This window comes from Chionomys nivalis, chromosome 3 (genome assembly GCF_950005125.1).
Source record: "Chionomys nivalis chromosome 3, mChiNiv1.1, whole genome shotgun sequence".
Lineage (NCBI taxonomy): Eukaryota > Metazoa > Chordata > Mammalia > Rodentia > Cricetidae > Chionomys > Chionomys nivalis.
Genome location: NC_080088.1, coordinates 97,101,480 through 97,126,613, shown reverse-complemented (window position 1 = coordinate 97,126,613; position 25,134 = coordinate 97,101,480). Strand labels below are relative to the sequence as shown.

General features: G+C 50.2%; 1 long non-coding RNA gene across 1 annotated transcript; it reads left to right on the top strand.

Annotated features, from left to right (window-relative positions):
• Positions 1–4,967: 4,967 nt before the first annotated feature.
• LOC130872136 (uncharacterized) lies at positions 4,968–23,732 on the top strand. Its single transcript, XR_009056885.1, has 4 exons — positions 4,968–5,206; positions 7,375–7,466; positions 10,337–10,554; positions 18,203–23,732. It is a non-coding gene; the product is annotated as an uncharacterized LOC130872136 (long non-coding RNA).
• The last annotated feature ends 1,402 nt before the right edge of the window (positions 23,733–25,134 follow it).

Here is a 25,134-nt window from a genome sequence, read left to right as displayed (position 1 = left end):
ATAATCACTCTAGATGATTTCAGAGAATTATTGTTTGTTTGCTTTGTTGTTTGGGGGCCTGACTTTGAGACGAGTCTCTGTGTAGCCCTGGGTGGCCTGGAACTCACTTTTTAGACCAGGCTCGTCATGAACTCACAGATGTCTTCTGCCTCCCCAGTGCTGGGATTAAGGGTGTCCACCATCACTAAGGCTGTTGCTGGTTGCTACTGGCTTCTAGTAGCTGCCCGCATTCCTGTCTGTGGCCCTATCCCCCCTGTAGTCCAAGGAGACCCAGCAAGACAGACAGGGATAGGGTTGGATCCCAGACCTCTGCTCTTCCCTCCCTCCAGCTAGCGTGGATTTTTAAGTGTCGCCCTCAGGGACCAGAACTGGTAAAGCAATAGTCACCACAGTGCTGCAGTTTGAACTGTATGAAACTTTTTCTTTGGGGCCACCAACCAGCTCCCAAATCAAGCTGCGGAGACTTAGTAGTTATGACGCTTGGCCTTAGCTAAGCTTTCATTTCTTGCTAGCATCTACGTTTTTGCCTCAGGGCTTTTTACCTTACTTTTTTTTCCAAGACAGGATTTCTCTGTACAGAGCCTGCCCTGGAGCTAGCTCTGTAGACCAGGCTAGCCTCAAACTCAGAGATTGTCTGCCTCTGCCTCCCGAGTGCTGGGATTAAAGGCGTGCGCCACCCCCACCACCTAACCATTTTGCTGTTCTTTCCTTCTGTGTATCTTTCTTTTACTGCTTCTCGTGCCTGGTTGGCTGGCCGCTGCCTGGCTTCTGGCCCAGGGTATGTCCCTCTCTTTTCTCTCGAGCCTAGATTTCTGTTTCTACTTATTCTCTCTGCCTACCAGCCCTGCCTATCCCTCTCCTGCCTAGCTATTGGCCATTCAGATTTTTATTAGAACAATCAGGTGCCTTGGGCAGGCAAGATGCAACAAATGCAACACATCTTTACATAATTAAATACACATCTTACATCATTAAACAAATGCAGCATAAACAAATATAAACACACCTTCACATAATTAAAGTAATATTCCACAGCATAAACAAATGTAACACATCTTTGCCTAGTTAAAATAACATTCCACCACATGGAACCTTCAAAGGCCCAAGTGTTGGAAGCTTGATCATTGATCTGGTGCCATTGGAAGGTGGACATCTCTGAGATGTCAGTCCTAATGGGAGGCCATGGGGAGCATGGCCTTTGAGGGGACCATGGAATGCCAGTCTTTCATATGCTTCTCAGTGGCCACGAGGAGGGAGATTTGCTCCACTCTGCTTCCACCATGGTATGTCTCTTTCCACAGGCCTTTACACAACCCACCGCCTACTTAAACCTGGGGGACCACAAGCCAAAGAGCGACCTTCTTTCCCTCTCTCAGAGGTCACCTCAGGTATTTTGTTACAGTAACTGAAATCACTGCCACCACTGGGGTCAGCCATGAGGAAAAAGCACCCAGTCAGAAAGTGGCTGGAAGGGGTCCAGGAAGAGCAAGCATCATGTTTCCTTGTGTCAGGTGACAGGAAGTGGTCTGAAGTACAGCCCATTGGACAGAAACCTGTGCCTGGTTTACATGGTCATTTGAACATCCATTTCTTAAAATTGATCAGGCAAAGTCCCTGGAGATTACTATATTCTGTGTTTAGGGTCAGATAATTGTTCTAACAAAATTTTTCAGGTCACAGAGCACGCAGATCCATGTTGTGTGTGTGTGTGTATGCGTATGTTGTATATACACGTGGATGCAGGTAGGCAAGCTCGTGTACACACAGAGGCAAGAGGATATCCCTTGGTCTCGTATAAAAACCAAAACGAAATGGTTGGAGATGACTCAGCCACATTGGCTGCTCTGGCAGAGGACCTGAGTTTCCTTCCCAGCACCCCCCTGGCAGCTGGCAGCTGGCAGCTTACAGACATCCGTAACCTCAACTCCAGAGGGTTTGATGCCCTCTTCTGGCTTCTATGGGCACTGCATGCATACTATACACATACATGCATGCAGACAAACACTCTTACACATAAAAAAAAAAAAAAAGTTGCCCTGTTGTTGACAGAGTTTTCCCAAGCCACTAGCAGCTTCCCAAATAACCTACACAGAGGCTTAATATTAATTATAAACACTCGATTGATAGCTGAGGCTCGTTACTAGCTAACTCTTAAACTAAATTAACCCATATTTCTCATCTGTGTTTTGCCATGTGGCTCATACCTTCTTATCTCATTTTCTACACTTCCTGCTTCTTTGGCAACTGGCTGGCATCTCCTGACTCCACCCTTCCTCATCCCATCTTTCTCAGTTTGGCTTTCCCACCTAACTCTATCCTGTTCAGCTATTGGCCGGTCAGCTTGTTTATTAAACCAATCATAGTGACACAGTAGACAGAAGGACTATTCCACAGCACCTGGTCTACAGAGAAAATTCAAAGCCATCCTAGACAACTTCGTGAGATGCCGTCTCAGAATGAAAAGGTGGTGGAAGATGTGGCTCGGGTAGAGAGATTGCCTAGAATCCCCAGTGTGGGGCTGGGTGTGGCTCAGGGTAGAGAGATTGCCTAGAATCCCCAGTGTGGGGCTGGGTGTGGCTCAGGGTAGAGAGATTGCCTAGAATCCCCCAGTGTGGGGCTGGGGACAGCTTCAGCTGTAACCAGCGAGAGGCCCTAAATTCAGTCTGTAGCAACACACACACAGGGAAGGCATTCTTGCTTTTAATATGAAGAAGACACTGTGGTTCTGATGTGACTGCCTGTCTCTCCGTGTGTTAAGACGGGAACCATTTTCCTGCTGAAGTTGCAGCAATGGCGGTGTGCAGGCCACCTGTTCCCACCACAGAATGAAAAAGCCCCTGGTGCTCTGAGGTGAGAAACATCTATTATCATCCACTCTGCACTCTCAGTTCATTCTAACCAGGCTTTTGGGTTTTTTTTTTTTTTTTTTTTTTTGAGTCCTGTGTAGCCCAAGCTGATCTCAAACTCCCCATGTAGCAAAGGATAACTTGAATTCCTGCTCCTTCCCCCTCCACCTCCCAGATACTAAGATTACAGGCATGCGCTCCCATGCCCAGTTGATATGATGCTGCAGATGGAGCCCAGGGCTTCATGTTAGACAAGTACTCTGCCTGCCAAGCTCCAGGCCTCTGTCCAGTTCTTTCTTGGGACTATGAAAGCCCCCCCCCCCCCCCCGCACCATTTCTAAGGCTCGGCACAGACTTACTCTTCAGTTCAGGTCTACTTGAAGAGTCTAGACACCCAAACCTGTGGGAATCAAAACAAGCCTCGTCTCCTCGTCTGAATTTCATGCTAAGTTTCTATTCCTAGAAACCTGTTTCAGGGGACTGGAGAGATGGCTCAGCGGGTATGAGCACTGGCTACTCTTCCAGAGAACCGGGATTCAGTTCCCCACACCCACATGGCAGCTTACAGCTGTCTATAACTCCAGTTCCAGCCAAAGGATTTGATACCTTCACAACAATGCACATAAAGAAAAAAAAAACCTGGCTGTGGTGGTGCACACCTTTAATCCCAGAACTCAGAAGGCAGAGGCAGGCAGAACTCTATGAGTTCGAGGCCAGCCTGGTCTACAGAGTGAGTTCCAGGACAGTAAGAGCTGTTATACAGAGAAACCCTATCTTGAAAAAACAAAAAACAGTATATATCTCTTTGGGAGTTGGGGAGATGGTCCAGTCAGTACAGCATCTAATCTGAGAGCAGGGGGACCTGAGTTCAGACCCGTAGCCTCCACGTACAACAACCTGGTAGGGTGGTGATTCCTGTAACCTCAGAGATGGGCAGATCCCCAGCACGTGCAGGCAGCCAGTTAGCCAATTGATGTGTCTCACGCACGATCGATGGACATACGGAGAGACGGCTTAGAGGTAAAGTGAGGAGCAGAGTTTGGATTCCCAGCATTCACACAAAAGCCAGGCACTGAGGCACTCGGGGGAGGGGAAAGGGGACAGAGCCAGGAAGGATCTCAGTAGCTTGCTGGCTAGCCAGGTTAGCAAACTACTAAGATGAAGATCCCGTGAGCCTGGTCGAGGCAGACTAGTGGCATCGTGCACCTGCACACACAGGCCAGAAGAGGGCGTCTGATCCCTTGGACTAGTCATCATATTATATAAGGGAGGGGAAGAAAAAGGCCATCGGTCATCCAAACTTTAGTCTTGCCCCTCTGGTCAGATGATTTGCATTGTCTTTTGAGAGTCCACTCTCCTTAATTATTGTCTCTCAATGTGTAGCAGGAGAAGGGTTCACATACCAAGGCCTTGCAGTCTTCTTGTGCCTAGAGAGAAGATTTAGATTGAAGAGAAACTGAGAACAAATAAGCCGATAGCAATTTTTAAGATTTATTTCTACTGAATTGTTTACCAATAATAGACGCTATGAAGTGTGTCTATTAATTCTACTATCCACGGGTTACTTTGAGCTACTTTTGTGCTCAACAAACCTGAGAAGATGGCTGGAGACAGGCTAGGCACGTACATGCTCTACTTAGGAAAGACAGAGTCTGAAACACAGTCCCGAGGGTTGACATAAGAAGGGACTTATGAGTACTAATTACTCTAAGTACTTATGAGGCAAATTCTGTGTCAAGAATCTAGAGGAAGAATTTTTATCCCCCTTAAATGTTTGGCCAGTGATCAATGGACTACATTTCCCATAGCTCTTGAGACAGTTTCGCTTATGCTTCCCAGAGGGCTGTTCGTCCTTTGCTCTGTCCCTGAGCATCGGTGGGAAGACAAAGAGGCGCTGTACTCGTCAGCATTGCTTAAACCACATATTGTATTCTGTCCTTCCTCGTTCCTCTAATCTGGATTCTGCTCCTTTCGGAGCTCAAATAATCTGGGAATGGTCGGTCTCTGCGGTACCAGCCATGCCTGAGCATTCTGGGAATTGTAGTTCTGGTTCCCTTACAGGCTGTAGCTTGTCTTGCTCCGCCTCCTCCCGCACCAAACGTGGGCGTCCGGTGGCGGCGAGCGCGTGAACAAACGGGTGGCAGCTATGAGGGTTAGTGACAGATCTGCCTAAGAGCACCATGCGGGCCACCGACGACCGCGGAGCCAGTGAATTTCCTGTCGCGAGCCCCGTGCGGTCACCGGCTTGCCGCTGAGAGCTCTGGGAAATGTAGTTAAGCGCGAGCAGCCGCCGTTAGCTGCGGGTCTGCGGCCGGCACCGCAGCTCCGCAGCTGCCTGCGGCTCGGATCGTCCTCCCACGGTGAGGATTTTCAGTCGGGAAATCGGGACCAGACCCGGGTTGGACGCGCGGGAAACCGGGCCCTCAGCCGGGTGTCGTGTTCGTCACCTTGCCGGTCTTGAGTTCACCGTTCAGGTTCCTTCGTTTTGCCTGGAATAGCACATGAGTCCTGGTGATCAGAGCGAACCCATAGGAAGGGCCAGAGTGGAGCATTTAAATGCGGTCCTTGGGCCGGGGAGATGACTCAGGGGGTAAGAGCGCTTGTTGTGCAACCATGAGGACCTGAGTTCGAATACCCAGCACCCATTTTCAAACAAACAAGCAAACAAAAGACCAGGAAACACAATAACAAAAACCTGGGCATGGACACACCCATCAGTGACGCCAGCGCTGTGGGGTCAGAGACCAGAGGCTCCCTGGGCTTTTGGGCCGCCAGACTAGTCTAGCTGCAGGTTTAGAGAAGGGCCTGTCTCTAGGGAATACGGTTGCCAGTGATAGCCTCCTCTGTCCTCTGCAGATGCACACATATGTGAGCATATCCCACACACAATACCAATAAATGACAAGTTTTGTGGGTTGCTTTTTCTTTTCTTCTTTAAGTATGTGGGGAAAGCATGTAGAAGTCAGAAAAAAACTTGTTGGGATCCGGATTGATTCTTTCCATTGGCTTGAAATGTGGGTCTTGGGGCTTGAGCTCAAGTGGTCAAGGTTTGCAGGGATCACATTTACCTGCTGAGCTATCTCACCACCTATCTTGATTTTTCGGGGGTTGTTGTTTGTTTGTCTGCATAGCCAGGACCACCTAACAAAGTCAAGCAGAACGGGGCATGCCTGTAATCCCAGTGCCATGCTGGGGAAGCAAGACAGGCAGACCCCAAAAGCTGGACGGCCAGCCACCCCCGCCAAGTCAGGGATCACTAGGCTATAGAGACCAGGTCTCAAAAACAGGGACAGGGACAGAAGGACACCCAAGGTTGACCTCTGGCCTCCACATGCACCTGCGCATACATAAACACGAGAGCCAGCATTTGGGCCTGCGTTCTGACTTGGCCACTTGACTGGACCGCCCCGGCACCCCCCACACCCTCACGTATATGCAGATTACATAGCCTTTAAAGCTTTCTAGTTTTTCAAACCTTATTAAAATCTGAATAATTGTAATTTAGACTATCTCTGAGAGCTAAGGATCACGAAGGGCATTTCTGTTATACATTCTCCAGTGCAGGCGAATCCGGGGCTTCCACCCAAGTGTCTAGTAAAGCTGCAGGAACCCTGTCTTGGCACATTTGTATAAGGCTCTAAGTTGTTATTGCTTAGTAGTGGGTATTTGTAGTAAATAAACATTGATTTCCTAGCCAGAAAAGCTGTTAAAAAACAAAACAAAACAAAAAACCCTAGGGGCAGAGAAATGGCTCAGCAGTTAGGAGTGTATGCTGTTCTCACAGAATATCTAAGTTCAGATCCCAGGACCCACTTCGGGTCCAGGGGATCTGCCGCCTTCTTCTGGACTCCATATATGCACATATATTCACACAAACATATGTATGCATAAATAAAATAATAAAAAGAAAATCCTTAAGAAAAATACACTGAGTGGGAAGAAGCGTGGGGGTGGGACACAGTGGCTCACCCATTATTCCAGAAACAGCGGTACAAGTTCAAGACCAGCCTGACCATCATAGTGAAAGGCTATGTGTAAAGACCCTCTGAAAGAGAACTAAAACCACGCCAAGCACTGTGGCACACACTCCCAGCAGGCAGCTCTCTGAGTCTAATGCCAGTCTGGTCTGTATTTGGGATCTAACAAATTTCATTAGAAGAGGAAGCAGGGCTGGGCACGTGCAGTGAGAATGCTCACTGAGCACACCAAAGCTCTGGGTTCGTTCCACAGCGCCACACTAGGTGGGATGGTGTCTGCCTGTAATCCCAACACTTGGAGAGTGGAGGCAAGAGGATCAGGAGTTCGAGGTTAGCCTCGGCTACATAGTGAGTTCAAGGCCAACCTGGGCTATATAAGACAGACAAAAATCCTTCAGTGCCTGAAAGTCAAGGACTTACTTAGGTAAACCCTGAGAAGTGGAGAGAGAAGAAAGAGGAGGGGAAGGGAGGGAAAACACGGGCTACATAGCCCCCCCCCCCCATGAGGCGTATTTCTTTTAGGGTCCCTGATGTTCTGTTATTCTTCACAGTCCACAGTTCAGGAAGCTTCTGGAACACACGACCCCTCTGCAATGGAAGCAAGATCTGCATCCCCAGCTTCAGACGTGTTCTTGGAGCCCTGGTAAGAACTGGACCTGCAGCATCTGTGCCTCCTTGCCAGGGCTGAAAAGCTGTTGAACCCCACTCCTCAGCTTTGAGATCTACATGGAGCTGGTGTGGTCCTCATGCTACCTTATGACCCCGGAGGGAGCGCAGGGTCCTCCTGTCTGCTATCTTTAAGTGGCTTGTGTCCTCCATCCCATGAAGAGTTGCTTTAGGACCACTATTAGGCTCTTCCCCATTGTCAGCTGATGACTTTCTAGGCAACCCGCATGTGGCACTGTGGCTCCTGAGCAGATGTGTGGACAGTGGCATTCCTCGTGGACTCAGTGTCCAGGCGGTATCCCCCTGGGCTATCCAGTTCCTTTCTCGGGAATCCATGGGAGAGCCTATTCCAGGGAAAGAGGGGCTGCAGATGAACACAGTAGACCCAGCTGGGTGTGGGGCTTCACACCCGTGACCCCAGCATCTTGGGAGGCAGAGGCCGGGGCGTTGGCGGGAGTTTGAGGTCAGTCTGAGCTATGTAATGCAATTCCATCTGAGACAAAGCTAGCTGAGAGCCTCTTTAGCCACGCCCTCTCAGCCCCAATCCATGGTTCAGCAGCGAGTGGTGGTCAGGACCCTTCTCCATCACTGGAGCAGCGTTTGTGTGTGGAAATCTCTAGCTTCTCAATGATTTTAGTGTCATATAGCCGTTCTCCACCTGCCCAGCCCAATGATGTGCAGCCACCAAAATTAGCTAGAGTCAGGCTTTGGCTCCCTGTGTGCAGCAGTACAGGCTGGGGCAAGCCCTTTTGCTTCTCTGAGCCTCTGTTTCTCTGTATATGGATATCAGATAAAATAACAGATGAGGATTGGGAATGTGCCATGATGGTCACCAGCCTAGAATCCCCCAGTGAGGGGCTGGGGTGTGACTCAGTGGTAGAGCCCCTGCCTAGAATCCCCCAGTGAGGGGCCGGGGTGTGGCTCAGTGACAGAGCTTCTGCCTACACACATAAAGCCTTTTGTTTGATCTTGATGCCCAGACGATATATGAAATAAGTAGTAAGTTTAAAAGGACTTTATAAATTACAGCGTGCTACACATGGAAGTTCTTTTGGTTACTGTGTGTGTGTGTGTCTGTATCTAAACAGGGCTTCGCTGTATAGATGAGGCTGACCCCAAACTGTGGTCCTTCTGCCTCAGATCCTGAAGCTTGGGGTCACAGGTGTTAGTCACCCACTCAGCTCAGTCTTATGTGCTTGCTCTTTGCCCAGCCACAGCCTCAAGCGCAGCCTCCCTCCCGCTCCTGCCCTTATCTTCTTCCCACAGTTGCCCCTGTCTCCCTACAGCTGCCCCTGAAGTCCTCCCAAGCTCTGGGCAGCCTCCACCCGTCTCATAACCGCAGCTGCTACCTGCCTGGCCAGCAGGACTCTGCCCTGGGGCATCATTAATCAGCACCCCTTCACGTGCCCGTCACACCACCCAACACAGCTGTCAGCCACACCCTCCACTTGGTGGTCAAATTAGTGTTACCAAACCGCTCCTACCTCCCTCACCCCACCCCAGCGGTGTGAAACAGTAGCTGGTGAGCTTTCCCAGGGGCAAAAAAAAAAAAAAAAAAAAAAAAAACAGATGAACCTAGAAAGAGAATGGAAGAGAGTCTCAAGCTCACTGAGATCCTCGTAGTTTATAACCGGCTCTGATACTCAGCCGGGTGTGGTGAAACTGAGGTAGGAGGGCCCGGGGTGGAAGGAAAAGAAAAAAGGGCCTGAAAAGATAACCGAGTGGTTAAGAGTTTCTATTACTCAGTAATGAGGAGCGTAGTTCAGATGTCAGCACCTACGCAACAAGCGGCATGTCACACTCGGGCCTGCAACCCCAGCCCCAAGGGGTCAGAGACAGGAGGATTACCTCCCAGGCTGAGGAATCATGAGCCCTAGGTTCAGGGAGAGGCCCTGCTTCCATTGGCCTCTATACATACACTCAGGCACAAACGCACGCAATATTTTTTAAGTTTTTTTTTAAAGGCATGGTAGATTGTGCCTTCAATCCCAGCACTCAGAGGCAGAGGCAGGCAGATCTCTGTGTGTTAAAGGTCTACCTAGAGAAGTCTAAGCCAGCCAGGGCTACACAGTCATACAGTTTCAAAAATAAAAGTGTTCATCTCTTGCTGTGGCTGTGGCCTAGTGTGGGTGGATCATCAAATAACTAAGGCCCTGAGCTATAGTTCACACGCTGGAGTGTTTACCTAGTGAGTGCAAATCCCTGGTTTCCACACCCCCAAGTACTTAAACTGGCTGTGGAGGTGCACACCTGCAGTCCTAGTGTTTGGGAGTTAGAAGCAGGAGAGTTGGAGGCTCACAAGCACCCTTGGTGCTGAGTGGTGGTGGCACATGCCTTTAATCCCAGCACTCAGAAGACAGAGGCAGGAGGATTTCAAGGCCAGCCTGATCTACACAGTGAATTCTAAGACAGCCAGGGCTACTGAGAGAAACCCTGTCTTTCAAAAAAAGAAAAAAAGGAGCATCCTTGGCTATACAGAATATAAGGCCAGCCTGGGCTACAGGAGACCTTGTCACAAACCAGCAAGCAAACAAACAAACAAGAACTCGAATTCCTTAAGATCATAACACTTACCATTAGTAGTGGCGATCCGAGCACTCAGGAAGCAGAGGCAGGTGGATCTCTGTGAGTTCGAGGCCAGTCTGGTCTACAGAGAGAGTTCCAGGACAGCCAAGGCTTCACCAAGAAACCCTGTCTCAAAAAACAAAACCTAAACAAAAAAAATTATACAATTTACATCTCATTATTGTACTGTACTCCATAGTTCCTCGGTGGGTCCAGAGGGGAAAGGACTTAGTCATGGACCCTGAGGTAATAGATCTCATTTGAATGTTCTCTGTTTTTAAGACCAAAGAGTTCACCTCGAATTGGGAACCTTCTGAAATATACCCGCGAGGGACCTCAAGTAGAACCTCTGGAGAAGCTGTGCAGCACCCATGCCAAACAATACCACAGCGCGTTCAGGGACCCTCCACTGGCTTCAGGATCTCCTGGAAGAAAAACTAAGCCATGTCATTCCAGGGAAAGGGGCTCCAGACAGGACGGAAGAGGGAAGAGCCATCCAGGTAAGTCCCGTGCTCCAGTCAGAAGCGTGTAGGCAGAGGCTCGTGGGTGTTATGTGTGTACCTAAGGCCAAATAATGAGAAGGTCTGAGGGAAAAGGTCTGGCTAAGCAGGAAACTCTGATGGACAGCTTGGCTGTAGTGGTCAAAAGAAAACAGCCCTGTCTTCAAGGGTGCCGCTCCTCCGCTGGCCGGCAGAGAAAGCTGTGAGCCATGAGTGTAGATTACTTTTCTTGTCCCTTGGCCAAAATACCTGACAGGGCTGGAGAGACGACTCAGCAGTTATAAGCACTTGCTGCTCTCGCAGAGGACCCCAGTGTGGGTTCCAGCACCCACATTGGTTGGCTTACAACTACCTGTAACCCCAGCGCCAAAGGACTTGACACACAGTGACCTGCACACATACACACACACACACACACACACACACAGAGTTTAAAATTTGTTAGACAGCTAAAGGGAAGAAGAGTTTATTTAGGCTCATAGTTTATTTTATTTTTTTTTATTTTTTTATTTTTTTGGATTTTCGAGACAGGGTTTCTCTGTGGTTTTGGAGCCTGTCCTGGAACTAGCTCTTGTAGACCAGGCTGGTCTCGAACTCACAGAGATCCGCCTGCCTCTGCCTCCCAAGTGCTGGGATTAAAGGCGTGCGCCACCACTGCCTGGCTTAGGCTCATAGTTTAAAGCAGTGGTTCTCAACCTGTGGGTCACAACCCTTTAGGGGGTCAAATGGCCCTTTCATAGGGATCACATATCAGATCTCCTGAATATCAGATATTTACATTATGATTCGTAACAGTAGCAAAATCACAGTTATGAAGTAGCAAAGAAACAATGTTACGGTTGTGCCAAAGGGTTACGGCATCAGGAAGGGGGAGAAGCAGGGTCTGGAGGATTCAGTCCATCACAGCAGGAAGGCAGGGCAGAGCTCAGGGTAGCAGGAGCGTGTGGCAGAGACTCCTGTGGTGGTGGATACCGAAGGTGGACTAGCCAGAAGTGGGTACAGTCCTCAGAGGCCTGCCCACAGTGACCTGCTTCTGCCAGCCAGGCCTCCACAGCCTTCACAAGAGCCAGGGGAGCCTGCCCCGCCGCTAGAGCACTTCCTGCTCCTAGAAAAGAATGAGTTTGGTTCCTAGCACGCATTCAGACGTGAGCCTCTGGAGGACATCTCAGATCAAACAGTAATGCCACGTATTGTGAGAAGGCCTTTCTCCCTTCCGCTGTCAGACTTGACGGGAAACCACCCTTGGGAGTGATCTGCAGGGACTGAGCAGACTCTGTGTTCGTGGTCAGTCCCTGAAACACCCCACTTGGAATCTGCGGGCAATTCCAGGCTTATCATAGGCTTGGCTCGAAGCTGCACCCACTCCACAGGGAGCTTTCAGAGAGACGCATGGAGAGACCATAGCTGGTGCCTCCTTGCTGAGAGCTGCATGTGGTTTCGTGTCGCAGTCCTAGTACCAGGGAGGCAGAGGCAGGTGGATCTCTGTGAGTTCAAGGCCAGCCTGGTCTTCATAGTGAGTTTTAGGCCAGCCAGAGCTACATAGTGAGACTCTGTGTCCAAAAGAAGGGAAACATAGGTTGGGGGAGAAGAGAAAAGGAAAACTGCTGGGAGCCAGGCACGATGGTACACACTGTAACCATGGCACCCAGAAGGCTGAAGTAGGAGGACCACAGGTTTGAGGCCTGTCTGGGCCACATAGTGAGAAAAGAAAGCCGGAAGTCAAGGATTTCCCCTAATGACCCGGCTCCATGGAAGATGCCACAGACCAGAGACCTCCCAAGGTCAGTCTGTCTCAGATGACAGGACTCCAAGCATCAGAAGCCAGTTCCCTGTCCCTTTTACTGTACCTGGCCCTGTGACACAGCAGGTCCACGCTGATGGAAGATTGACCCAAGCCCTCTGATCCAAGACGATGCCCTCTGAATGACAGACTCGTGCTGATAGGTACTGGCAAGGGTTGGGCAAGGAAGCCTGGCCTTGGCTCCAGGTCCCCGCAGAGGTGGCCCGGCTCTGACTCACCTTCATGACTTATGCTTGAGTATACAGCTGCCCTCAAGCAAGCTTGTTTCCATTTACGTGTTATTTGATTTAATTTGATTTGGTGTGTGTGTGTCTGTGCGTATGTATCTGAGAGAAAGATAAAGACACACATGTGCCGTAGCACATGGGGAAGCAGAAGACAACTTCCTTCTCGTTGGGGTGTCTCTTGCCCCTGCCATGCTTGTGGACCCAGGCTAAGTGGCCCCTGAGCTTCCGGCCAAGCTTCCTTCCTGTCTTCGGCCTCTCATCTTCTCTCTGGCACTTACAGACGTGTGCACACCACCTTGCTGGGCTTTTTGATATAGATGTCAGGGGTCAAACCCAGGTCCTCAGACTTGTGCGACATCTGAGCCATCTCGCCAGCCCCCCCCCCCTCTCTCACACACCCACACACACACATGCACTTTCTAACAACCCCCCCCCTTCTGAGCCATAGTTTTCTATGTAGCCCCAGCTGTCCTGAAATTCACACTGTAGCTAGACCAGGCTAGCAAACTCAGACTCACAGAGATCTGCCTGCCTCTGCCTCCCAAGTACTGGGATTAAAGGTGTGCACCGCCACCACCCGGCCACAACAGCACATTTTTATGTTTTGTATAATCGTCTCTGTAACTTTGTAGGAAAGATGTTTTACCATGTGATGCTTTGGAGGGAAGTCGAAGACCACACAGGAAAGGCAACCCCTCCCCTTGGCAGGTGTGTAAGCTGAAAGGACCCAAAGAACACAAAGGGCAGCCATTCATCTGGAATCTTAGCCCAGTTTGGAAGGAAGGGAGATGGAATCTGCCGGAAGGGTGGTTTACGGGCCAGCATCAGCTCAATCTCAGCAGCTGGCTTCCACTTAGGAGCCCCCTGAGTCACTGTTCTATTGCTTCTGACCTTTGTGTGTTTGGGGATTGGTGGTGGTGGTGGTGTGTGTGTGTGTGTGTGTGTGTGTGTGCATACATGTCCCTCCAGGCTTGCACAGGACAGCTTTTGGGTGTTGGCTCTTTCTGCTATAGGTCCCAGGAATCAAATTTAGGTGGTCACACTCACACACCAAACACATTTACCCACTGAGCCATCTCACCAGCCCACATCTGCTATTTTTTAAAACTTTGTCTTACAGTTTTCCTATTAATAACTAAAGTAAAAATAATAATGTGGGAAAAGTCTAGTTTGCGATGGTGAAGAACCATGGGTGACATCTGAATACCTTTGGGACACTTGCTGACAGATGAGCATGCGCATGTGTGTTTGTACACTTTCCTCACTGATGACCTTTAAAAGTGGAATCTCAGGCCGCTAGCTTTATCAGCAGGCCAGCTTGCTCTTCTAGGCGATACTGCATGCAGACACAAGGGGGCGATATGTGTCCATGAATGCCCTTTATTAAACAGAGCCTGCTGCAGACTGCAGCCCAGGAACCTGATGAGATTGTTTTAACCAGGTCACCCCGAGCCACTCGTGGCTCACTCTGCTCTCTGTACCTATAAGAAACCTTGGGAGTTGGGATCGGAGCTCACGCAGTGGCAGAGGCAGGTGGATCTCTGGGTTTGAGGCAATCCAGACCGGCATAGAGAGTTCTGGGACAGCCAGACAGGGGTACATGGTGAGATCCTATTGGGGTTGGCGGGGCGGGGGGGGGGGGGGGGTAGAGGTGAGAGGATATTCTTGTTGACTGGCTAGCTCCACTGGTAAACTGCTTGCCTTACAAGCACAAAAACCTGCACTGACTCCCCAGAAACCACACAAAAGGCCAGCCTGGGGCCTCATGCTTGTAATGTCAACAGAGAAGTGGGGCAGGAGAATCCCTGGGGCTCACAGCCTAGCCTAATGGCTGACCACTTAGGGACCCTGCCTTAAAAGAGACAAGCTCTGAGCTGGAGAGATGGCTCAGTGGTTAAGCACACTTGGCTGCTCTTCCAGAGGACCTGGGTTCAAGTCTCAGTACCCACACGGCAGCTCACAACGGTCTATAACTAGTCCCAGGGATCTGACACCCTCACACAGACACACATGCAGGCAAAACACCAACACATCTAAGATACGTAAATAATCTAGAAGAGGAGAGAAAAGTGCTTCATGTCTGAGAACAATCCCCAAAGTTGTATGCGTGTGCTCAGGCACGTGTGCGCGCGCACACACACAGAAACCTTGGCTTGTGAGGAAGAAGAGAATTCACTCATTAACTGATGTTGCCTGCATTTGACAGATCTTCCTTCATTTTGCAACCTTGGGCTTTAACAATAGGTTACAGAGCCACTCAGACTGCTCCCCTCAACCTCACGCCCTCCACTGCCTCCAAGGATTGAGTCGGAACACCTTACCAAGGTCACTGGGACACGCAGACAGACCCCTCCCCCTGTTTGCTTTCTTTGCCTTTTGGATTTGGTTGTTGTTGGTGGTGGTGGTGGTGGTGCTTTGTGTTTGTTTAAGACAGGGTCTCACTCCAAAGCTCTGGCCTGGAGTTTGATAGCCTGCCTTCTGCCTCTGCCTCTGCTGGTCCTGGGTTCCAGGCTTGCACCGCCATACCCAACTTCCTCTATTTCCTGATCACCGTAGGCTTCCTTCAGCAGCCTCCACACTTGTCCCGCAATGTCAGGTCTGGCCAGGCACTTCCTGGAAGGTTCTCTCCTTGCATTTCACCAGATAGCACCTTCCCAGAAGTCTCTGCGGACTTTGTGGTGTCAGATGATGTAATCCCCTCCAAGCTCCCCTGGGGCCCAGCACATCCGCTTTCAAAACACTTAGCAAGCTGGACTGCCTGCCCCGCTTCTAGAATGGGAGTCCATGGAGAGCCTGGGGTCAGACCTGTCTATTTCCCCAGCACCACAGTGCCCGGTTCCCCTGTGGGGGTCGGGGGAGGTGCTCTAAGTGGGTGCGTGTCTGTTTCACCCTTGACCTTCTGGTTCACAGGGCTCCCTACTGCCCCTGGAGTCTCTAAAAATACATCCCGAGTAGCAGGTGATGTCACCAGTTGTGCCCCTTGTCCCCTTTGGTGTTAGAGAGGCAATGTGGTTTGGTCTAAGACAGGTATGGCTTCAACAGCTTCCAGTGTGGGCTCTGCCACATATGATTACACGCGTACTTAGTTTCTTTCTTTGGTTTGGGTTCTGTATCTGTTTTTGTTTTTGTCTGGTTGTTGTGTTTTTTAAACAGCGTCTCATATAACCCATGCTAACCTCAAACTCATGGCATAGCTAATGCTGGCCTTGAACCCCCAACCTCCTCCCCTACAGTCCTGAGTGCTAGGATTACAGACCTGAGCCACCGCTCGCTCTTGACTGCAGCTCAGACTGGCCTGGAGCTCAAGATTTTGCTACTTCAGTCTCACCCAGTGCTGGGATTACAGCCCGCATCGCCACACGCAGCTTTATCTCTGAGAGGCGCGGAGTCCGCAGAGTCCGTGGCTGGGCTTGCAGGGATGCCATGAGGAATAAACTCAGCCTAACACACAGAGGGCAGCCATGGGGCCACAGTTCTCCCTCCCTGCTCAGGCAGTTCTCTCTTCTACATCTCTTTCTGCATCCTCTGGACACAGGTACCCCTAGAAGCCCAAGACCACCCGGCCACTTGTAGCTGACACTGTCTTCTTCCTTGTCTTGTATCCCAGCACCAGTACTAGATAGGACAGGTGCCCTGAAGATTTTGTCACAAGTGAGCCAGCCATAGCGACAGCTTATGGAATGCACGGGCAGTCAGGCCTTCCTGCCTATTGCTGGTGGGCAGAGTACCTGGAGTTTGGGGTATTAGGAGCCCTCACAAGGCCTAGACAAGGGACTAAGGAAAGGGCCCGAATCTTGCTGAGAGATAAAGAGGAGAGAGGGGCTATGAAGAAAGCATGTAGCTGGATTCTCCTCTTCTATACAAGGGTGGGGGACCCTTCATGGCCCCCCAGAGCTCGCCTGTGCAGGACCGTGAATCATCTGAAGATCTCTGCCCCAAAGGCACCGTTACTCCTTTAAACTCAGCCTTTCTGGTTCTGCCCTCGCCCCCTCCCTGCCTGCCAGCATTCCGGGCCTCACTCTGTGTAGGCATAGATGACCTTGAACTCCCGATTCCCGTCTCTGCCTCCCAAATGCTGCCGCTGCCATCACAGGAATGCATCCTTAGGCCAGTTTGTGTGGTGCTGCTGAGGGTACCCAGGACCCTGTGCCTGCCAGGCAAGTGCTCCACTAACTCAGGTTCCTTCCTAATTTTGAGGCAGAGTCTCTGTGTAGCTCTGGCTTGGCCCAAACGCTCTTGAAATTAATTCATTTATTTACTTACATTACTTTTTTTAAAAAATTAGTTATTTATTGGGGGACACATCTGCTGTGTGAGTGTGAAGGTCAGAAGACATCTTATTGTCTCGTCTTCCTCCTAGTAAGACCCAGCTTTGGCCGTGAGCACCTTTTACACACTCAGCCACCTCACCAGCCCCTCTCAAACCCTTGATCCTTTTGCCTCGGTCTCCCAAGTGCTGGGATTGCAGGCCTCCACCCCCACACCTGGCTTTCTGTCACATCCGCTGCTAAGAGCATGAGGGTTGTCGAGACCACTTTCTAAATCCGTCTCCTCCTGTGTGAGCACTTTAGGTCGTAAGTGCTCCAAGCTCCATCACTGCCCTCCTTGGGCCCCATCTTTGCTATCCTTGTCTTGGGAGATGGGAGCGCCCCCGGAGCTTCGTCACTGATGACAAGCATCCACCCTCTTTCCAGCCGGAACCTTCAGCTGATGAATAAGGCTTGATTTGTCCCCTGAACCGTCACCACCCCCGATTCATTCCATTCAAAGGCTTTCACTCCAAATGGCTCATCTGATGCTTCTGGAAGCGGTGGGGCCCCCTCGGAGCTCCGCTTCCACATGTAGAGAGTGCGCTGTCTCCTGTGACGCTCTCTGGAGTGATGCGCTCTGACGTGGGTTCGAGTCTATTCAGGTGCTGTATCCACCCTGTGATTTTCCCCTCTCTATGGCTGCTCGCCTCCACCCAAGGAGCGTCCTCCCTCTCTGCATTCATTGGGAGTCTCTCCAGTATGAATTACGGAGTGAATGGAAAATTTCCCTTATTCACGGCATTCAAAGGCCCGCTCAGCCACGCAAATGTGTTGGTTAGTTACTGCGTCCCATCCAAACATCTGGGCAGAGCGAGACCCAGAGGGGCTAGGCTTTGTCTTCGCGTGTTTTCTGTGCCTGTTGTGAATACCGCGACCAAAGGGGACCTAGGGACAAGAGTCCACTGATTTGTCCCAAGGTCCAGTCCATCATATAGGGAAGCCAGGGCTGGAATGCAAAGCAGGAACGTGGAGGCAGGAACTGAGGCAGAGACCGTGGAGGAGTGTGGCTTGCTTGCTCTGATTTATTCAGCTACCTTTCTCATACAGCCCAGGACCATCTGTATAACGCAGGCTAGCCTCAAACTCGCCATTCCCCTGTCTCAGTCTACTGAACAATGGAATTACAAGTAAGAGGCAGATGCCTGGCTCTCTGCCCATCTTTCAAGCCTGCCTAAAGACCCCCTCTTCTTAGAAGCCCTCCGGAGATTCTGTGGGCTCTACACACTGACACATTTCTGTGAGATTTGATGTCTGCAAGTGTTCCCTTCATCTACGATCTATTTATACCGTATTTTTTCCTTCTCTGACAGATCTAACATTTGAAGGTGAGCCACATCTTGTCCTTTGCGTTCTCCATGGAGCCTTCAAGGACGGTGCTGGGGCTTGGTAGCTGTGTCGCTATGGACACTGTGGCATAAGGAGAGGGCTCTGGCCATTGGCCTTGGAAGATGAAGCTCGCCTTTTCCAGACGGTTTCCTTTCTTTCCCTCAAGGTCGCACGGGGAGGAAGGGAATTTCTTATTGCTTCCTCTTCCGCCCTATCACCCCACTCACCAGGCCCTGAAGATCCCCCGTGAAGTGACAGGAGCCCCGTTGCCTCCCCTCTACCAAGGAGACCTCACTGCTTAGTGGGCCTTGTGCTCAGACAAAGGAATGACCTTGGGAAAGGACACTTGATGCGTAAACAAGAACAGGCACTGGTGTGTCTGTTTACCACACCCAGCTTGTGGGGGAAGCTGGCTGGGCTTCTATGACACCTAAGCAGATTGTTTATGGCAGTAACACACAGAATTAGTGAAGGAGGGTACTGAGCTGCCCGGCCTCCATCCCCGTGTGAAGGTCACTCCCTTCCTTTCAGTATACAGCTGAGATGGGGTCTATCTTTGTTGCTTGTAAAAAATCTCTTGTGTCATGGATGAAAAGGGGGGGTGGCAAATGTCTCTAAACCCAAGTTCTCGTATGGCCACTGCTCCCTTCTAACCTTTTAAAGCGAGTACCTTAGGGGATGGGGGTGTAGTTCAATTGGTAGGGTGCACGCTTAGTGGGCCCAAAGCCCTGGGCTCCTTTTCTCGTGTTCCATAAGCCAGCTGTGGTGGTGCATACTTGTAATCCCAGCACTTGGGGACATGTGGAAAGGCCACACACAAACCCGTTTGTCTCCAGCATTCCATGCTCCTGTCCTGGAAGTGCACTGCTAGAATGTAATTTGTACTGAGTCTCTAAAACATTCTCTCTAGTAGCATCTATAATGACTGTCCCAAGGCCACTTCAATAAGAAATGGCACAAATGGGTAGAGGAGGAGACAAAAGGAGAGGAAATTTAAGCTCGGCTCTTGAAGGAACGAAGGCCTGAAGTGAGAGTACACCCTAACCTGGACACCCCAGGGAGCTCTGAAGTCTGCCCTAAAGGGGGCTTCTAGGAACCTGCTCAAGACAGTGTCTAAAGATTTGTGCAGATGCCCCTGGCTGGTCTTGGCAGCGCACACACCAGTGCCTCAGCAACAAGGCATTCTCAAGTTCAAGTCATCCTTGGCCTCAGAGTGTGCTTGAGGCCTGCCTGGGTGACATACTCAAAATCCTTTTTGTTGTTGTTGTTTTGTTTTGTTTTTCGAGGCAGGGTTTCTCTGTAGCTTTGGTGCCTGTCCCAGAACTAACTCTTGTAGACCAGGCTGGCCTCGAACTCCCAGAGATCTGCCTGCCTCTGCCTCCCAAGTGCTGGGATTAAAGGCCTGCGCCACCACCGCCCGGCCTTGAAATCCTTTCTGAAGAATAATTTAAGTGTCATGCTGGATTCCCCTTCACCCTATTTCCCATTCTGAGATCACCAGCAGGGCTCCCAGCCATTCTTGAGGTCCCTGACTCCCCCGACACACTATTGTTTTGTGGTTTTATTTGTTTGTTTTTCGAGACAGGGTTTTCTCTGTAGCTTTGAAGTCTGTCCTGGAACTAGCTCTGCAAACCAGGCTGGCCTCAAACTCACAGAGATCCACCTGCCTCTGCCTCTGAAGTATGTGAGAGATGCTCTTTTTCTTCTCTTTTTTTCCCAAGCACTGTAGATAGAGTAAGGGAAGCTCTTAACACTACCTAACCTATTAGTGCTCACAGTGACCTGGGAGTCCCATGCAGTGTCTCGTTTAATCTTCTCAACAATTCTTAGAAATAAGTCTTTGGGCCATGTGACAGCTGAGGGAAGCAGGCGTGGGGCTTTACTCATCTCTCAAAGCCTCGCAGCTCCTGGGTAAAGGAGCCCGGTGCCCGCCCGGACAGTCCCCATGTTGCTTGCAGGAGATTCCGTTTCGTTCGCTGGGATAAGTAGCCCGCTTCCAGGACTCTGGCCTGTTTCTACAATCTCATCTTCAGCCTACCCAAACCTGCCCAATCCTTTGCAAAATCATCTGCTCCCCATTGAGAGACACAAGCTCCCAGCCAGCAGCAGACACTAACTTATCTGATCTGGGTGGAAACTGAAGGATTCTTGAGTTGGGGCAGATTCAGAAGCCTCCGGTTATGCCCTCGACTCTACAAATCAGGCATTGTTAGGGTTGATCTTGGCTCCACTGGGATCTCCTGGGATTGGCTGGAGATCATGGACATGGTCCAGGTAGGGCTCTGTGTCTGGAGCCTCTACTATGTCTTCCCTTTGGGTTCATCTTCTCCCACCTGGGGCTGGGATGCCGGAAAGGGCTTTGGCGGGCAGGTGCCTGGTGCCTCTACCTTTTTTATGTGTCCACTCTCTTCCTCTTGTGCTGTCTGGGCTGTCCGAGCCCACGCTAGGACTATCCCTCTCCACTGCACTCCACTTTACCTGGCCTCTCTCTAGCCAGTGCCACCTAAGGCAGTCATATACGAAAAGATTCTGCCTCTGTGCATGAGTTCTCTTCTTTGGACCAGAATCTAATGCAGGCTGGTCAGCAACTTTTAAAGTCATTTGACTGAAAAACGGAAGGAAATCCAGTCAGGCCGGTTAGATTATCTTGGAATCTGAACCTGAAATCTGACTCACGGACAGTATGTAACAAGGTGTTATGACGGAAAGTAGGGCTTTGATGGGCTAATGTTCTGGCCACAATCACAATGGAGAAAGTTAGTGAGGAAATAGGAAACAAGTCTGTGATATGGGGAAGATCCACTTCCTGTGGAACAAAGGAAAAGGAGAGAACGCTCAGAGCTGGCCATGACTAGTGAGCCGCCTGCCTCACTGCCCTGTGCCCCACCAGGCCCGTCCTCGCCTGTCTGTGTCACTGGAGCAAGCTCGTATTGTTTGCTTTTGCTGTTAATTGACTTAGAAGTGGCCGTGCGATTCAGTTCTGCTAATAGACTTATGGGGAGACCAGGATAAGATGAGAGAAGGAACCTGTGGTTCCTGACGACACTGTTGAGCCACCACACCTGCCTGCCTTAGGAGACTGCCCTCCCGAGTCCCGTCCTGCCCCTGTGGCCTGGAACATCCCTCAGCTCTTCACAGAACTTCGCGGCCTCCCTGCCCCTCCCTGTTGTTCTGTGGGCCTCTCTGAAAGGAGGAAACACCCCCAGCTGCTTTTCTTCCTAAATGTTGGGAGAAATCCGGCTCAGATGGTAGAAAATTGACAGGAACAAACCAACCTCCGCGATCAGTCATAACCCTTCAGGCTTACTGGACAAGACCGGGAAGGATAAACAGTTCTGGAAATTTCCATAGGCATGAACCCAAGTCTTCTCAGACAGGGCTGAGGCATAACTTTTTAGAAGAAAAAAAAAAGACACTGGGGGGGGGCAGTAGTGGATGTTAGTGCCTGAGACCCAGAATGGACCGGGCGAGTGACCTCCGACGGCAGTGTCAGTACCTGCAGCTGTTGTTAGCAGTGCACAGGAGCTCGGGAGCAGTCTGTGGCACCTGGAGCCAGCAGGTGCAAAGGCCGTGGTCAGGAGCCAGCCCGAGTGTTTTCAGATGGTCCTCTTGGGAGGAACAGCGCCAACCGGTGCCTGCTGCCCTTCTCTATGCTCGGGTATATGTCATCTTCACTCCTCACCTCTTCTCTCTCGCTCCCTTTTTTCTTCTACCTTTTGTTCAAGTGATGAAGGCAGGAGCCAGAAGTGTGAGCCACCAACCTGCATCCCTTTCAGGAAGCTAAGCCCTGGGAGATGGGGAGGCTGGGGGTGTGGTTCGGTTGGCAGAGTGCTTGCCTAGCTGGCACAAAGCCCTGACTTTGATCCCCAGTACCACATAAACTAGGCATGGCTGTATGGGCTTGTAATCCTACCCCTTGGGACTGGAGACAGCAGAGCAAGATCAATGGAGAAGCTGGATTCAAGGCCTGGCCCCTCCCCCTTGAAACTGTGTTTTCTAAGTGAAAGGGCTAGGCTTCTGGTGCCTGATTTGAAGATGACAAACACCCATTGCCCCGTTACAAGGAGACTCTAGCAAGAGCTGCTCTCTCTCTGGGGCATCAGTGAGAAGCTGTGACATAGACTGACACCAGCCCTCAGGGCGTGCCTTGTGCACCCCAGGGAGCGTGTGGAGCCAAATGCCGAGGCCAGTAGCTCACAGCTGTCTAGTGTAGACTTCATTCGCTCGATGAGAATAGACTAAAACCAGCCAAGTGAATCTCAGCTTGTAAAAGGGACAAGGAAGGTGAGTCACACAGAGGGAAAAAACTCCTGTGAGGCAGAAAAGGAGCAAAAGCTTGGGCTGGGAGTGAAAAGGCAAAAAAGAAACGTTTAAATGTGTCCCCCTCCTCGATAATTTTTTGTATATATAGTGCCAGAGATTGAACCTTGGACCTCACACATTCTGGAAAGTTTTCTCTCACTGAGCCATGCCCTGGTCCCTCACTAGGGGATTCTAGGCAGGGGCTCTACCACTGAGTCACACCCCAGCCCCTCACTGGGGATTCTAGGCAGGTGCTCTACTGCTGAGCCTCTTTTGACTGTTGATTTTGAGACAAGGTCTTATTGAGTTGCCTAGGCTGGCCTGAATCTCACTCTGTAGCCCAGGCTGGCCTTAGACTCACATCCTTTCTCCTGCTTAGCCTGCTGAGTCACTAGGATTAGATTTGCCTCAAGACTGCAACAGACTCACCAAGCTATTGCTGACACTTGGAACCCAAAGTCTCCCCCACTCCCAAACCCAGGAAGCCTCCCTATAGAGATCACAGCTTTGTATTCTCCTACATCCAATAAAGGGAAGCATCAGCTTTCCCTGCTTCTTCACACAAGGGCTTCATGCCATGAGGTGATGTGGTTAAGGCCCCCCCCACCAACCTTTATGGGTGCCATTTCATTCCTGTGCATTCTCTGATGAGAAGCCCAGAGCCATCCCTGCAGGCCAGTTCCTCTTGCAGCTTCCTCTCCAAGCAAACAGCCACCCTGAACACGCACCCCCACCAGCTTCTCCTAAGGGTATTGTCATAGCCCTTAGTTATGACTGATTTAGGGTTCAGATGACTTAGCTGATAGTGTCTGACATGAAGTAGCCCGCACAGTCTGTAGGTTAGGATTCTGACAAAGGCTCTTCACCCCTCATTATCTCTCCAGGGTCTCTGTCTGCTACACAATCCCGGCCGTCTAATTAGCTCCAAAGTACTAGGGAAAGGGATTGATTGACATACCTTCCCTAGCGTAGGGCTTTTCCCCAGTGTGAATTCTCTGACATTGAATGAGTTTCCTGATCTTGAAAGCCTTCAGGCGGTCACTGTGGTGGGTCTCTGTTGAGTGGAAAGGAGTGAGGGTACATGGGGATGCTGACTGGTGCCTCCCACGTCCACAGGATGTTCTCCAAAGTAGATGTAATGATGTTCGGAAGATTGGGAGCCTGCATGAAAACTGTTTTGTGTTTACGACAGTCACTGCTGTTCCCGCCAGTACCGACACTGTAATACTGAATAAACTCGATCCAGACGTGAGACTCAGCTTCACTTATTTCTAAAAAATGTATTTGGCCTTTTGTGGAGGGTATTGTGTGGTGTGTGTGGATCATGGGTCACATGATCTTCCTCCAACACAATCCACATTGTCTCCTGAGTCATCGTTTTTCTCCAGTTCAGAGCTCACTGAGTAGACTAGGCCTTATGGGCAGTGCAGCCCTGGGGATCTGTCTGCCACCATATGACCTACAAGGACATGCCACCAGGCCCAACTTTCTTACGTGGGTTCTAAGGATCAAATCCTGGTACTTGTGTGCACACAAACACTTTACTGAGCATCATGGCTGCCGTGTTCCTGATCCTCCTGTCTCGACCTCATTTGTGCTAACGGCTGTGTGCCACCATGCCCAGCCTTCCTATACTTGTGCACATACCCCTCATGCTTTATTTTAATTAATTTAAAATTTCTTAACTTTATTAAAGAACTTGTCTAGAATCCCCCAGTGAGGGGCTGGGGTTTGGCTCAGTGGTAGAGCCCCTGCCTAGAATATAAGGCCTGGCTTGGGTCCAGGTAGAATGAGCACCACCTCTTTCCCGCTCTCCAGTGATTATCCAATTGTTTCTAATGAATCCCTCTCTACCCCGCTGTTTTGAAATTCTGCCTTTATTGTTAGATTCTTGTTCAAGTTGACTGTTAACCTTGAATCTGCTTGAACCTTCTCCAGCACTTAATTATCTCACTGTATAATTTGCTTTGATATCTGATTCAGTTGTTCTCCCTCTTTCTGTTTCAATATTCACACAATGAAAAACAGGCAGCTAGGTTGGAGCTGATGAGAGTTACTCTGAGGTTGAAAAACACTTCTTAGCTTACTCTTGTCTGTGGCCAGTCGTCCAGAGGGACAAGATACTGGATATGGTGAAGGGCTGAGACATACTGTAACTGAAGAAAAAAAAAATGCATTCCCCATGTTAGGAACTGCACAAGATACCACAATATAGACAAGAGTTGGACTGTCTCTCGTCTTAAGCAGTGATTCTTTTCTCCACAGTGTATTCCTGAAACCATTTGGTGGTGGTGGTGGTGGTTTTTTTTTTTTTTTAATCATGTTGTCAATAATGACTCTGGATGAGAAACTTAGTTTCAAATGAGATTTTGATTTCCACCCATTATACAGTCCTGACGTTAGGTCATGTGTCATGGCTCTGTCTCAGGACTGGAGACTTCACAGACCTCGGTACACTGTGCCACAATGCCCAGACTGTCCTGTCTTTCTGCCTCTTCTAGAAGTAGCCCTGTGACCGAAGCCAAACAGAGCCTTAGCCATTGTACTCCCTTTCTCGGGCTCTGATGGAATTGTGAGCAAATTATGTCTCAGCTGCCCATCTTTCATAGAAAAC